Consider the following 10,164-nt stretch of genomic DNA (forward strand, 5'->3'; position numbering starts at 1 on the left):
GTCCCGCCTCCCCCGCGAGTGCCGCCTCCCTCGCCTCCCTCCCTAACCCTCGGAGCCGCCGGAGACTTGAAGCCTCGGCGCCGCCCCACGTCCACCAGGAGAGGAGGCCCCATGTCCACCAGGAGAGGAGGCCCGCGACCTCCCCGCCGTCTATCCCTGCCTCCCCCAACCTCGCCGTCTCTGCCCTCCGTCGTCTCCGCTCCGGCCACCACCTCATCGTGGTCAGGTAACCCTCCTCCCTCTGCCTCTCTTCTCCTCTCTTCGTCCTCACCTCCCTACCGGCCATGCCCTCTTGTTCTCTCTATTGCTAGGTTTAGGTCAAATTCCTCTCTAATTTAGGTCAAATTAGGTTTAAAAAATTGCTAATTTTGGTCAGCAACGGCCATACCAAGTCAGAAATTTCCATAACAGTGCTCCTATGTTTTCTGTAGCGTTAGTAGAGTGCTAATTTAATCTCTGCTCTAGCTTTGTTTAGTTGTCATAATTGAGGCCTAGGGCAGCTACCCCTCTGCTAGTCTCGAGCAATTCAAAGATTTAAGAAATAGCATTGGATAGAGACTTGAAGGAATGAGCTATAAGCAGAGAGGAGATGAGATGTTTGTGTTTCGATTCCAGATGCAGAGAGGAGATGAGATGTTCATTCTCTCGAATGCAGATACATTTTTCTTTTCGAACTTGTTTAACCAACAAATCTCCTTCCTTGATTATACATCTGAAGCTATGTATGATTCAGTTCATAGTATAATATTGGGAGAGGAAATTATTAGTAGTGGTTTGGTTCTGATTGAGGAAATTATTAGTAGTGGTTTGGTTCTGATTGAGGAAATTATTAGTATGAGCTGGATGCTTCCGAGTTCTTCAGTATCACATTTGGGACTGCAGTATCATCCATGACGCAGGTATATAAAATGAGAGATCTCCCCTTCACCCATCTCATTATGATATCTGTTGTTTGCTACATCACTCATTGTCCCAAACTGCAGAGGCTGCCTGACAGTTTTATGAACATGCTGGGTGAAGATCCGCCAAATAATGTGAAGCTGCGACAGGCCGGCAGTGGGTTTCGCAGGCTGTGGGATGTGGAGTTGGTGATCAAGGAGCGCCACATGTACTTGTATCATGGGTGGGAGAATTTCTACCGTGCCTACGACCTGCGGCTGGGGTACTTCCTTCTCTTCAGGTACGAGACGACGCCACCATGCTCACCATGAAGGTGTTCAACGCGACTGTGTGTCGCATGCGCTACGCTAACGATGATGATGCCAGTACGTTCTGCTTCTTCTTATTCCTCTACATTTGGCTTTGTCTCACATTGATTGTTAACGGTCATTGTTGCATTTGGACAGGCAATGGGAGCAGCAGCAGCGACACTGGCTACAGCCAAAGCAGCAACGATTCTGGCTGTAGCAAAAGCAGCAGCGATTCTGGCTTTAGCGAAAGCAGCAGCGATTCTGGAAGCAGCGATTCTGACAACAAGAAGGATGATCCGGACTGGAGTGAGGGGGAAGAGGAGCAGAGTGGGGATGAGGAGCTGCAGGATGACGATGGGTATCAGGCTGAGGATGACCTAGCTCTGGCGGTGGCTGACCAAGGGCAAGAGATGGTGGAGGCTGACCATGGGCAAGAGATGGTGGTGGCTGACCATGGGCAAGAGATGGTGGTGGATGAGGATGACCTAGCGATGGTCATGCCCGTCCTGGCTGAAGGTGGCCTCGCGATGGTGGTGGTGCCTGACAATGACCACGCACCGGTGGTGGCGCCGGCGATCCCACAGCTGGGCGACATGACCACACCAATTGTGGTAGAAGACTACATCCCGCTGCCTCCACCGCCTCGCCGCTCTTGGCGCATCAGGCTGAGGAAGGAGAAGGAGAAGAACAATGAGAACTGAACTATGTCAGGTATGTCAGATCTCCAAAATGATATATATATACTTAGTTACCTATGTTATCTCTAATATGCTTAGTTTCCTATAGGTTAGCTTCATTTTACCTAAGTTGGCTCTAATATGCTAACTTAAAGCTTATATGCTTAGTTTCCTATAGGTTAGCTCCAAAATAACTTATGTTAGCACAAAATGATCAAGTTTACATAATAAGCTTATAGTCTTCTTCTTATTCTTCTTCTTTTCCAAAATGACATTGGTTAGCTTCATTTTACCTAAGTTGGCTCTAATATGCTAACTTAGAGAGCTTATATGCTTAGTTTCCTATAGGTTAGCTCCAAAATAACTTATGTTAGCACAAAATGATCAAGTTTACATAATAAGCTTATAGTCTTCTTCTTATTCTTCTTATTCTTCTTCTAGTATTCTTCTAGTCTTCTTCTTCTTCTTCTTCTCCTCTTCTTCTTCTTCTTCTTCTTCTTCTTCTAACTTCTTGTTTATCGTTTTGCAGATTTGATTTAATTCACGGAAGCTTACATGGATGGAGTGCTTCTTTTCCATTTGTGTTTTTATTTTGTATCAATGTGAAACTTTTTTGAATTGATGGATAACGGTGTTGGATGAACAATGTGAAACTTTTGTAATATGTAACGATGGTACTATGTGTTGGCTATGTATGTATATATGATGAAACTTGTGTGTTGGATATGATTGTTATATGGATGCTTGTTGTATATATATGTGTTGGATATCTCATATGTGAAATAGTGACCTGAGATTAAGAAAAAATGAAAAAAAATGAAAAAAATTGTTACTAATGGCGCACTACAATGTGGTGCGCCATTAGTATAGCAGATACTAGTGGCGCACTGTGGGGAATACTAATGGCGCACTACGTGGTGCTCCATTAGAACACCAGATACTAATGGCGCACCAGTGGTGCGCCATTAGAATTTAATTCTAATGGTGTGATGCTAGTGGCGCACCGGTAGTGCGCCATTAGAAGGCAAAACTGGTGCGCCACTAGCATGCCTTTTCCTAGTAGTGCGAGGTTCGTGATGATGAGTGGTGACCACAGTCTCCTCTGTGTATGTCTGCCAACAGCTCCTTCCCCTGCTCCCTGGAAATGCAACATTGGGACACATCGTTTGGCCACTTTCGGTAAAGCTCTCCATCTTGGATGCAGTATGCCGTGGCTTGCCGTGCCACGCGTTCTGCATCTTCCTACTTCTCCGGTAGAATCCCTTCCATCAAGTAGCTCTTGAGCTCCACGGTCCAACACCCCTCCTGAGGTTCTAGCGCCAAGATCAAGCGCGCTCCCGAGGTCGGTCCACAGGCCGGGGCTCCCGAGGCAGGCGGCTGGGGGAGCTCCGGTTGAGGTTGCGCTTCGCCCGATGGTGGTGGCATCGCTGAGGGCTTGAAGAGCCTCTCTTCGAAGACTCCGGGCTCCTGAGGCAGCCATCTGGATGCCCCCTTTGCAATGTCGCCAGCTTCCTGGTTGGTGTCGCGCGGCACATGCTGCAATTCCAAACCCCAAAACTGCTTCTCAATTTTGCGAATGTCAGCTAGATAAGCCTCCATGTGCTCGTCCTTCGGCTCATACACCTTGTTGGAGAAGTTGACGAGGAGTCGGGAATCACCCTTGATGATGAGGCGCTTCACCCCCAAGGCCACCGTGGCTTTCAGGCCTGCTATCAGCCCCTTGTATTCTACTATATTGTTGGACACCTTTTCCCCGTGGTGGAAGTAGAGTTGCACGGTGTAATAGAGCTTGTCCTGAGTGGGGGATACGAGCACTGCACCAGCCCCTGCGCCATGCTGCGAGAAGGCTCCATCGAAGTACATAACCCAGCAGTCCGGTGCCTCACTTCCCGGGGAAAGCGAACGGTCCTCACCTGCCTCGAGCGCTGGCGCCTCCGTCCATTCGGCTGCAAAATCTGCAAGCGTAGCTCCCTCAATGACCCTAGTCGTGCTGAACTCCAGCTAAAACACTTGTAGCTCGATGTTCCATTCGGCAACCCTTCCTGCTGAGTTGGGACTCCTGAGCACCCTCTCCAATGGGTATGCTGAGACGACCTTGATTGGATGACCTTGGAAGTAGTGTCGCAGCTTCCGCGAGGCCACTAACAGCGCGAGCAGGAGCTTCTGAGGCATGTGGTACTGTGCCCTGGCGTCCCTCAGCACCGTGCTGACGAAATACACGGGATGCTCGACGAGGGCGGGCGCAGCGGCGGAGTCAGCACCCTCCGGGGAGTCGAGCGCCTCCTGAGGCGGGAGAGCCCCCAGCTCTCGATAGACCCGCGGAGCCCCCTCAGCCTCGAGGACGCCTCCTGGCTGAGGCTGACTTGTATCTGCTGCAGTCGTGACCCCCAAGGGGCCTTCCTTCCCTGGGGTTGCCGCAGCTGGTGCAGCCTTGGTCCGACGCTCCTCCCGAACGGCCACCAAAGCGGCGCTGGCGGAGTATGGTGTGGCGGTGAGATAGAGCAGCAGGGGCTCCCGTGAGCGCGGCGCTACCATCACGGGAGGGCTGGTTAGGTACCTCTTGAGCTCTTGGAACGCTTCGTCGGCCTCCTGAGTCCATTAAAACGGGCCCTTCTTCTGCATCAACTTGAAGGAGGGCAGAGCGCGTTCCCCCAGCTTGGAGATGAAGCGCCCTAGCGCGGTTACCCGCCCGGCAAGCTTCAGCATTTCCCTGAGAGTTTGCGGCGGACTCATGTCTTCAATTGCCTTGACCTTCGCTGGGTTAGCCTCGATCCCTCTGTGTGACATGAGGAAACCCAGAAGCTTGCCAGAGGGTACACCGAACACGCACTTCCCCGGGTTGAGCCGCAAGTCCACTTCATGCAGGCTCGCGAATGTTTCTTCCAGGTCTTGTATCAGGGTCTTCGGCTCCCAAGATTTTACCACTATGTCATCGACATATGCTTTAGCGTTCCTCCCGAGCTGCCAGCCCAAAGCGATGTGCATCAGCCGCTGGAAGGTTGCGCCTGCATTGCGCAATCTGAACGGCATGCAGGTGTAGCAGTACACTCCGCACGGGGCCAGGAAAGTCGTCTTCTCCACATCTTCGACCGCCATTTTGATTTGATGATAGCCTGAGAAGGCATCCAAGAAGCACAGCAGGTCACACTCAGCGGTAGAGTCGACGATCTGGTCAATGCGGGGGAGCGGGAACGGATCCTGTGGGCAGGCCTTGTTAAGGTTGGTAAAATCAACGCACATGCGCTCCTTCCTCCCCCCTTTCTTTGGTACAACGACAGGGTTCGCCAGCCACTCTGGGTATCGAACCTCGCAATGACTCCCACGGCTTCCAACTTGCTGGTTTCCTGGACAATGAAAGCTTGCTTCTCAGTGGACTGCCGTCTCGCCTTTTGCTTTACTGGGCATACGTTGGGACATATGTTGAGGTGGTGCTCTATCACGTACCTGGGGACCCCCGCCAGTTACTTGGGCTCCCATGCGAACACATCCTTGTTCGCGCCCAGGAACTTCACCAGGGTCTCCTCTTGCTTGGGATCCAGGTTGGCGCCTATGGTGAAGGTGGCACCAGAGGACCCATCTTCGTCGGCCGGTACTTGCTTGGTTTCTGCTTTGTCTTGGCTGAAAAACTGCTTCTTCTTGGTGGGCGCAGCTCCCTTAGCCTTGAGGGGATAGGCCCTGGCGGACTGCGCTGCTACGGCAGTCTAGAAGGCGAGCTTGAGTGCATGCGGAGCATCCTTCGCGTCCCCAGCTATGGTGAGGACACCGCTACTCCCGGGCATTTTCATCAGATTGTAAGCTGGGTGGGTTGCTGCCATGAACTGGGCCAGAGCCAGGTAACTGAGGATGGTGTTGTATGGGAGGCCGATGTAGGCGACGTCGAAGTCGACCAGCTCCGTGCGGAAGTTGGCCTGGGTGCCGAACGTCACCGGGAGGCGGATCTGCCCCAGAGAGCCGGCGGGGCTGCCCCCGACGCCCGAAAAGGGCTGGCTGGGTCAGAGCCGCTCCAGCGGCACATGGAGGAGGCTGAAGGCCTCGATCGAGAGCACGTTGAGGCCGGCTCCGCCGTCAATGAGGGTCTTGGTGACGGCCACCTGATAGATAGTGGGAGTGCACAGCATCGGGAGTGCGCCTGAGCAAGCGATGTTGGCGGGGTGATCATCCCAACTCAAGGTCAAGTCGGCCTTGGGTGATGCCCATACTGGAGGATCCGAGCGGCGAGTCAAAGCCGCGCCGACCTGACGGACGAACGGCTTGACGTGGCGACTCGAGGGCGGTGCTTGGGAGCCACCGAGGAGTAACGTAACGACCGGGAGCGCCGGGGCCGTGTGATGGGCGAGGAAGAGGCCGCGGAGCTCCTCCCAGGAGTTTACTGAAGATGCTGGCAAATGGAGCAGCCACATGCGCGGGACGCCGGTCAGCGCCATGGGTAGCCAGTTGGCCATGATCCGTCCATCGCAGCCGGCCTTGAGGATGGCCTCCTCATACGCTAGCAGGAAATCTAGTGGGTCCGCCATGCCGTCGTAGCACGACGACATCTCGGGCTTGAACTTGTTCGGCCACCGCACCTGTCGCAGGGCGGGGGTCAGTGCCCGGAGCCCCCGGGGCTCGGGGATGGCCTCCGCAGCCGGAGCGGGCGGCGCGCAACTTGCCATGGAGGCGAAGCGCAAGGTTGATGGAGAACAGGCTACTGACAGGGAGAGCTCCGGCGCCCCCCCCCTACCTGGAGCGCCAAATGTCGGATTACGGGTTCCGTCAGACCCTTAAGGTTCGAACTCTGGGGTGCACGCGGAGATCTCTCCTCTACCAACTCACGTCTCGTCGCCTCGCAAAGGATCTAGGCTACACGATGAACAACACAAGGGACGCAAGGTTTATACTGGTTCCGGCTACCATTGTGTTGTAATACCCTACTCCAGTGTGTGGTGTGGTGGATTGCCTCTAGGGGCTGATGATGAGTAGTACAAGGGAAGAACAGCCTCGCGAGGGATGTTCTTGGGGTGGATTAGATGATATGATCTGATCTCCCTACTGTGATGGCTAGCCCTATTTATAGAGCGAGGCCCTGGTCCTCTTCCGAAATAATGAGAGGGAAGGGCGCCAACAATTGGCCATTTTGAAGGGGAACATCTAGTACACTTATCCTGACTGAAGTTGGTTCTCACCTACCAAAGACTCTGACGATGACGCCGTCTTGGGCTCCACGGTGACCTCCATCCTGCGTTCTGCTGGACTTGGTCTTGTTGCACCGAAATGGTAGCCTTTGCTTGATACCTTGGCCTGCGCTTTCCCCCTTTGGACCAAAGAGGAAACAAGGACACTGCGCAGGACGGCGCCCGCCTGGCCTCGGTCGTCATGGCTTGCGTCATGGGCACCTTGTGAGGTACCCTGCCTTGATCTCTCCGCCTCCTCGTGAGCCAGCCTGACGAGGCTGCGCCTGAGGAAGCTTCCTGCCGTACGCCCCGCTAGGCTTAGCCCCTCGCGAGGGTCTTGAGCTTGAGCTGATGAAGTTGGGCCATACTGGGCCACTCCTTGAGCCACGCTGCAGGCCGCAGGCAGGCAAGTCTGGGTACCCCTGTTCGAAGAACGCCAACAACGGTGACTCCTACGAAACAAGTCCACCAAAACAGAAACGAAAGAGCTACACCGTCTTTGATTAAAACTCCGAGGGGAAGGAATCGTCTCGTGCCAAAGGATGAATCTCTGAAATGCTCAAAGCACACGATTAGTCCGCAAGGGTGTTGTCATCAATCACCAAAACTACATAGAGAGAGATATGCCTTAACAATCTCCCCCTTTTTGGTGGATTGATGACAACCAGGGATTGGCACAAAGATAGGACATGAAAGTAAAGATAAACTTAGAACTACAAAATATAGACGGGCTCCCCTTGAATGTGTGCACCTAAATAGTGGTGCCTTTGAAATGCAAGGCACACACATTAGGATCAACACTCCCCCTATATTTCATAGTCTAACAACCTAAGCAACAAGTAAAGAAACATAGCATAAATGCATACGGGTACATGTGAGCAAGGTATATAACCGGATAAGCATGCAACTCACAAATTACGAAGGTACTTGAAGGACATAGATAATAATGGATAAGGTAGCATATGTCTCACACCATATGAACTGGAACTAGGCCTCACAGGCACAAACAAAACAAAGCAAACGATGAGAGAAAAAATTGCAAGAAAGACAAGACAAACAAACCACAAACACACACTCGCAACTCGGCAGCGACACAAATCCCTAGACTCTCTCCCCCTTTGGCATCGAGACACCAAAAAGGCAGAGAGTGTTGCTACGGCTCCAGGTGATAGCAAACTGAGGATCTCGAGCATCACATCCCGGAGGGATCTTCTGCACCGCCGTCATTGGTAGGAAACTTGTCGGTGTCTGAATTGGTCCACGAGTAGTGCTGTTGAATCCACTCCTCCTTATCAATGATCCTTCTCTCAGATCCGCTGGCAACTGTTGCACCCAACTAACGCATGAGCTCCTCGTGACGGCTCCAGGCCTTCTTCTCAGAGATATGAGACATGTACTGGCCATGAGACTCCATGCAGAAGAGTTTCTTCATCTTGCGCTTAATCTTCTTTGCCCAAGAGGGCTCCACTCCGAAGTGCTCATAGTCCTCATTATCATCGGCCTCAGCCTCGCCCTCGGTCTCCATGTCAGCAACTTTAGATGGACATCCAGACTTAGGAGCCGGGGTGCCCCAATTGTCCTTCTTCCTCAGACGCGTGATCTCATTAGAAACCAACTCTCCAGTTTCCTCCACAACCCTAGGATAGACATGCGCCCAAGCCTTCTCAATGAGCAACATGATAAATGGACCATAGATCGGGCACTTGCGCTCAGAAACGGCAGAGAGAAGTTCAGACCACATGACATGGGAAATGTCCAGGGACTCGCCAGTGTTTACTTCCTTCTCATGCTGGCAGAAGAGAAGCATGTCCATGAGAAAGGAGTGGACCATATCTAGATTCCCTATACGAGGGAAGAGAGTCTCTCAGAAAATGCGATGCAGGATGTCTAGATAGGAAGGCAACTCATAGGTCTCCTTCTCAGTCATGGGGCGAATCTTCACAGTACAGTAGGGCCAGAGGGCTTGCTTGTGAGTGGAGGTTGCATTGCGGTGAGGGCGGAAGCCGACGGGAGTCTCAAGCCCGTGATCTTCCACCCCAAGTAACTCTATGAAGGCCTTCCACTTGATAGAAAGCAACTTGCCATTTGTCATCCAAGTCAGAGTCCTTTCTTCATCAGTTCCAATATGGACAGTGGCAAAGAATTGAGCCACCAAATCTGCATCAAAGTCCTTGTTGAACTGCATGAATATGAGAATGTTCAGCTGAGAGCACATCTGAAGGGCTTCGCCAAAGTACTCAGGGTCCTTTTCCATAACATCCGTGTCGATGGAGCGCACATCAACATAGAGATTCTTCTTAGCCTTGATCACATCAAAGTAGATGGCAAACTGAAAGCGGTTCCAGAACGGGCGGTTGACCAAAGTGGGTTCTTGGTCTTCCGCATAGGGATTGCGGTGACGCCTTTCCCAGAATTCCTTGGCAGACATCTCTGTCACAGTCTTGCCCCTCGGCTTCGGCTTGTTGGTAGGCTTCTTCTTGAGTTGAGATGGAGGTTGAGCACTTGAGGAAGCACCCGCTGTCTCAGAGGTGCGATAGCGCTTTGACGTTGAACGTCCGGGGTTGACACGCCGGACTTGCTGCTCAGGATGTTCATCTCCTGGAACCAAACACACGAGCAGAAGAAACAACACGAAAGAAAGAGCATAAGCCCCCAAACAAAACAACATGGATCAAAATGTGGTAAAAATTGATGGAATTGGGCATCCAGCGGTAGTACCGTGAACCAAAAGCGGCAGTACCGCTCGAGCGGTAGTACCGCGCCAGATGAGCGGTGGTACCGCTCTAGACGGGGAATGGCGGTTCCCTACTGCCGTGGGCAGATCTGGCACTACCGGGATGCCAAATTCAAAAATAATCCTACCAAACATCAATCCAAAAGGTCTAGATGCCATCTCCATCCTACTCAAGCCTTGACGTAGCCAAAAATAGAGAATAGTAATGCCTATTGCCCCTAACAACTAGATGTGAAATCTAGGCAAAGAGAGAACGGGAACGGAGGCAATACCAACATCCATGGCAAGAGGACGCGGTGGGGATCGATTCCATCGAAGGAACTGGAGAGGGACAGCATGAAGACAGTGGCCTGCCCAAGCCGTCCTGCGGCGAGACGTTGCTGGAGCGGCGAAGAACACGAGCGGGTGGAGTG

The sequence above is a fragment of the Triticum dicoccoides genome, chromosome 2B, assembly GCF_002162155.2.
Source record: "Triticum dicoccoides isolate Atlit2015 ecotype Zavitan chromosome 2B, WEW_v2.0, whole genome shotgun sequence".
In the NCBI taxonomy this organism is placed as follows: Eukaryota; Viridiplantae; Streptophyta; class Magnoliopsida; order Poales; family Poaceae; genus Triticum; species Triticum dicoccoides.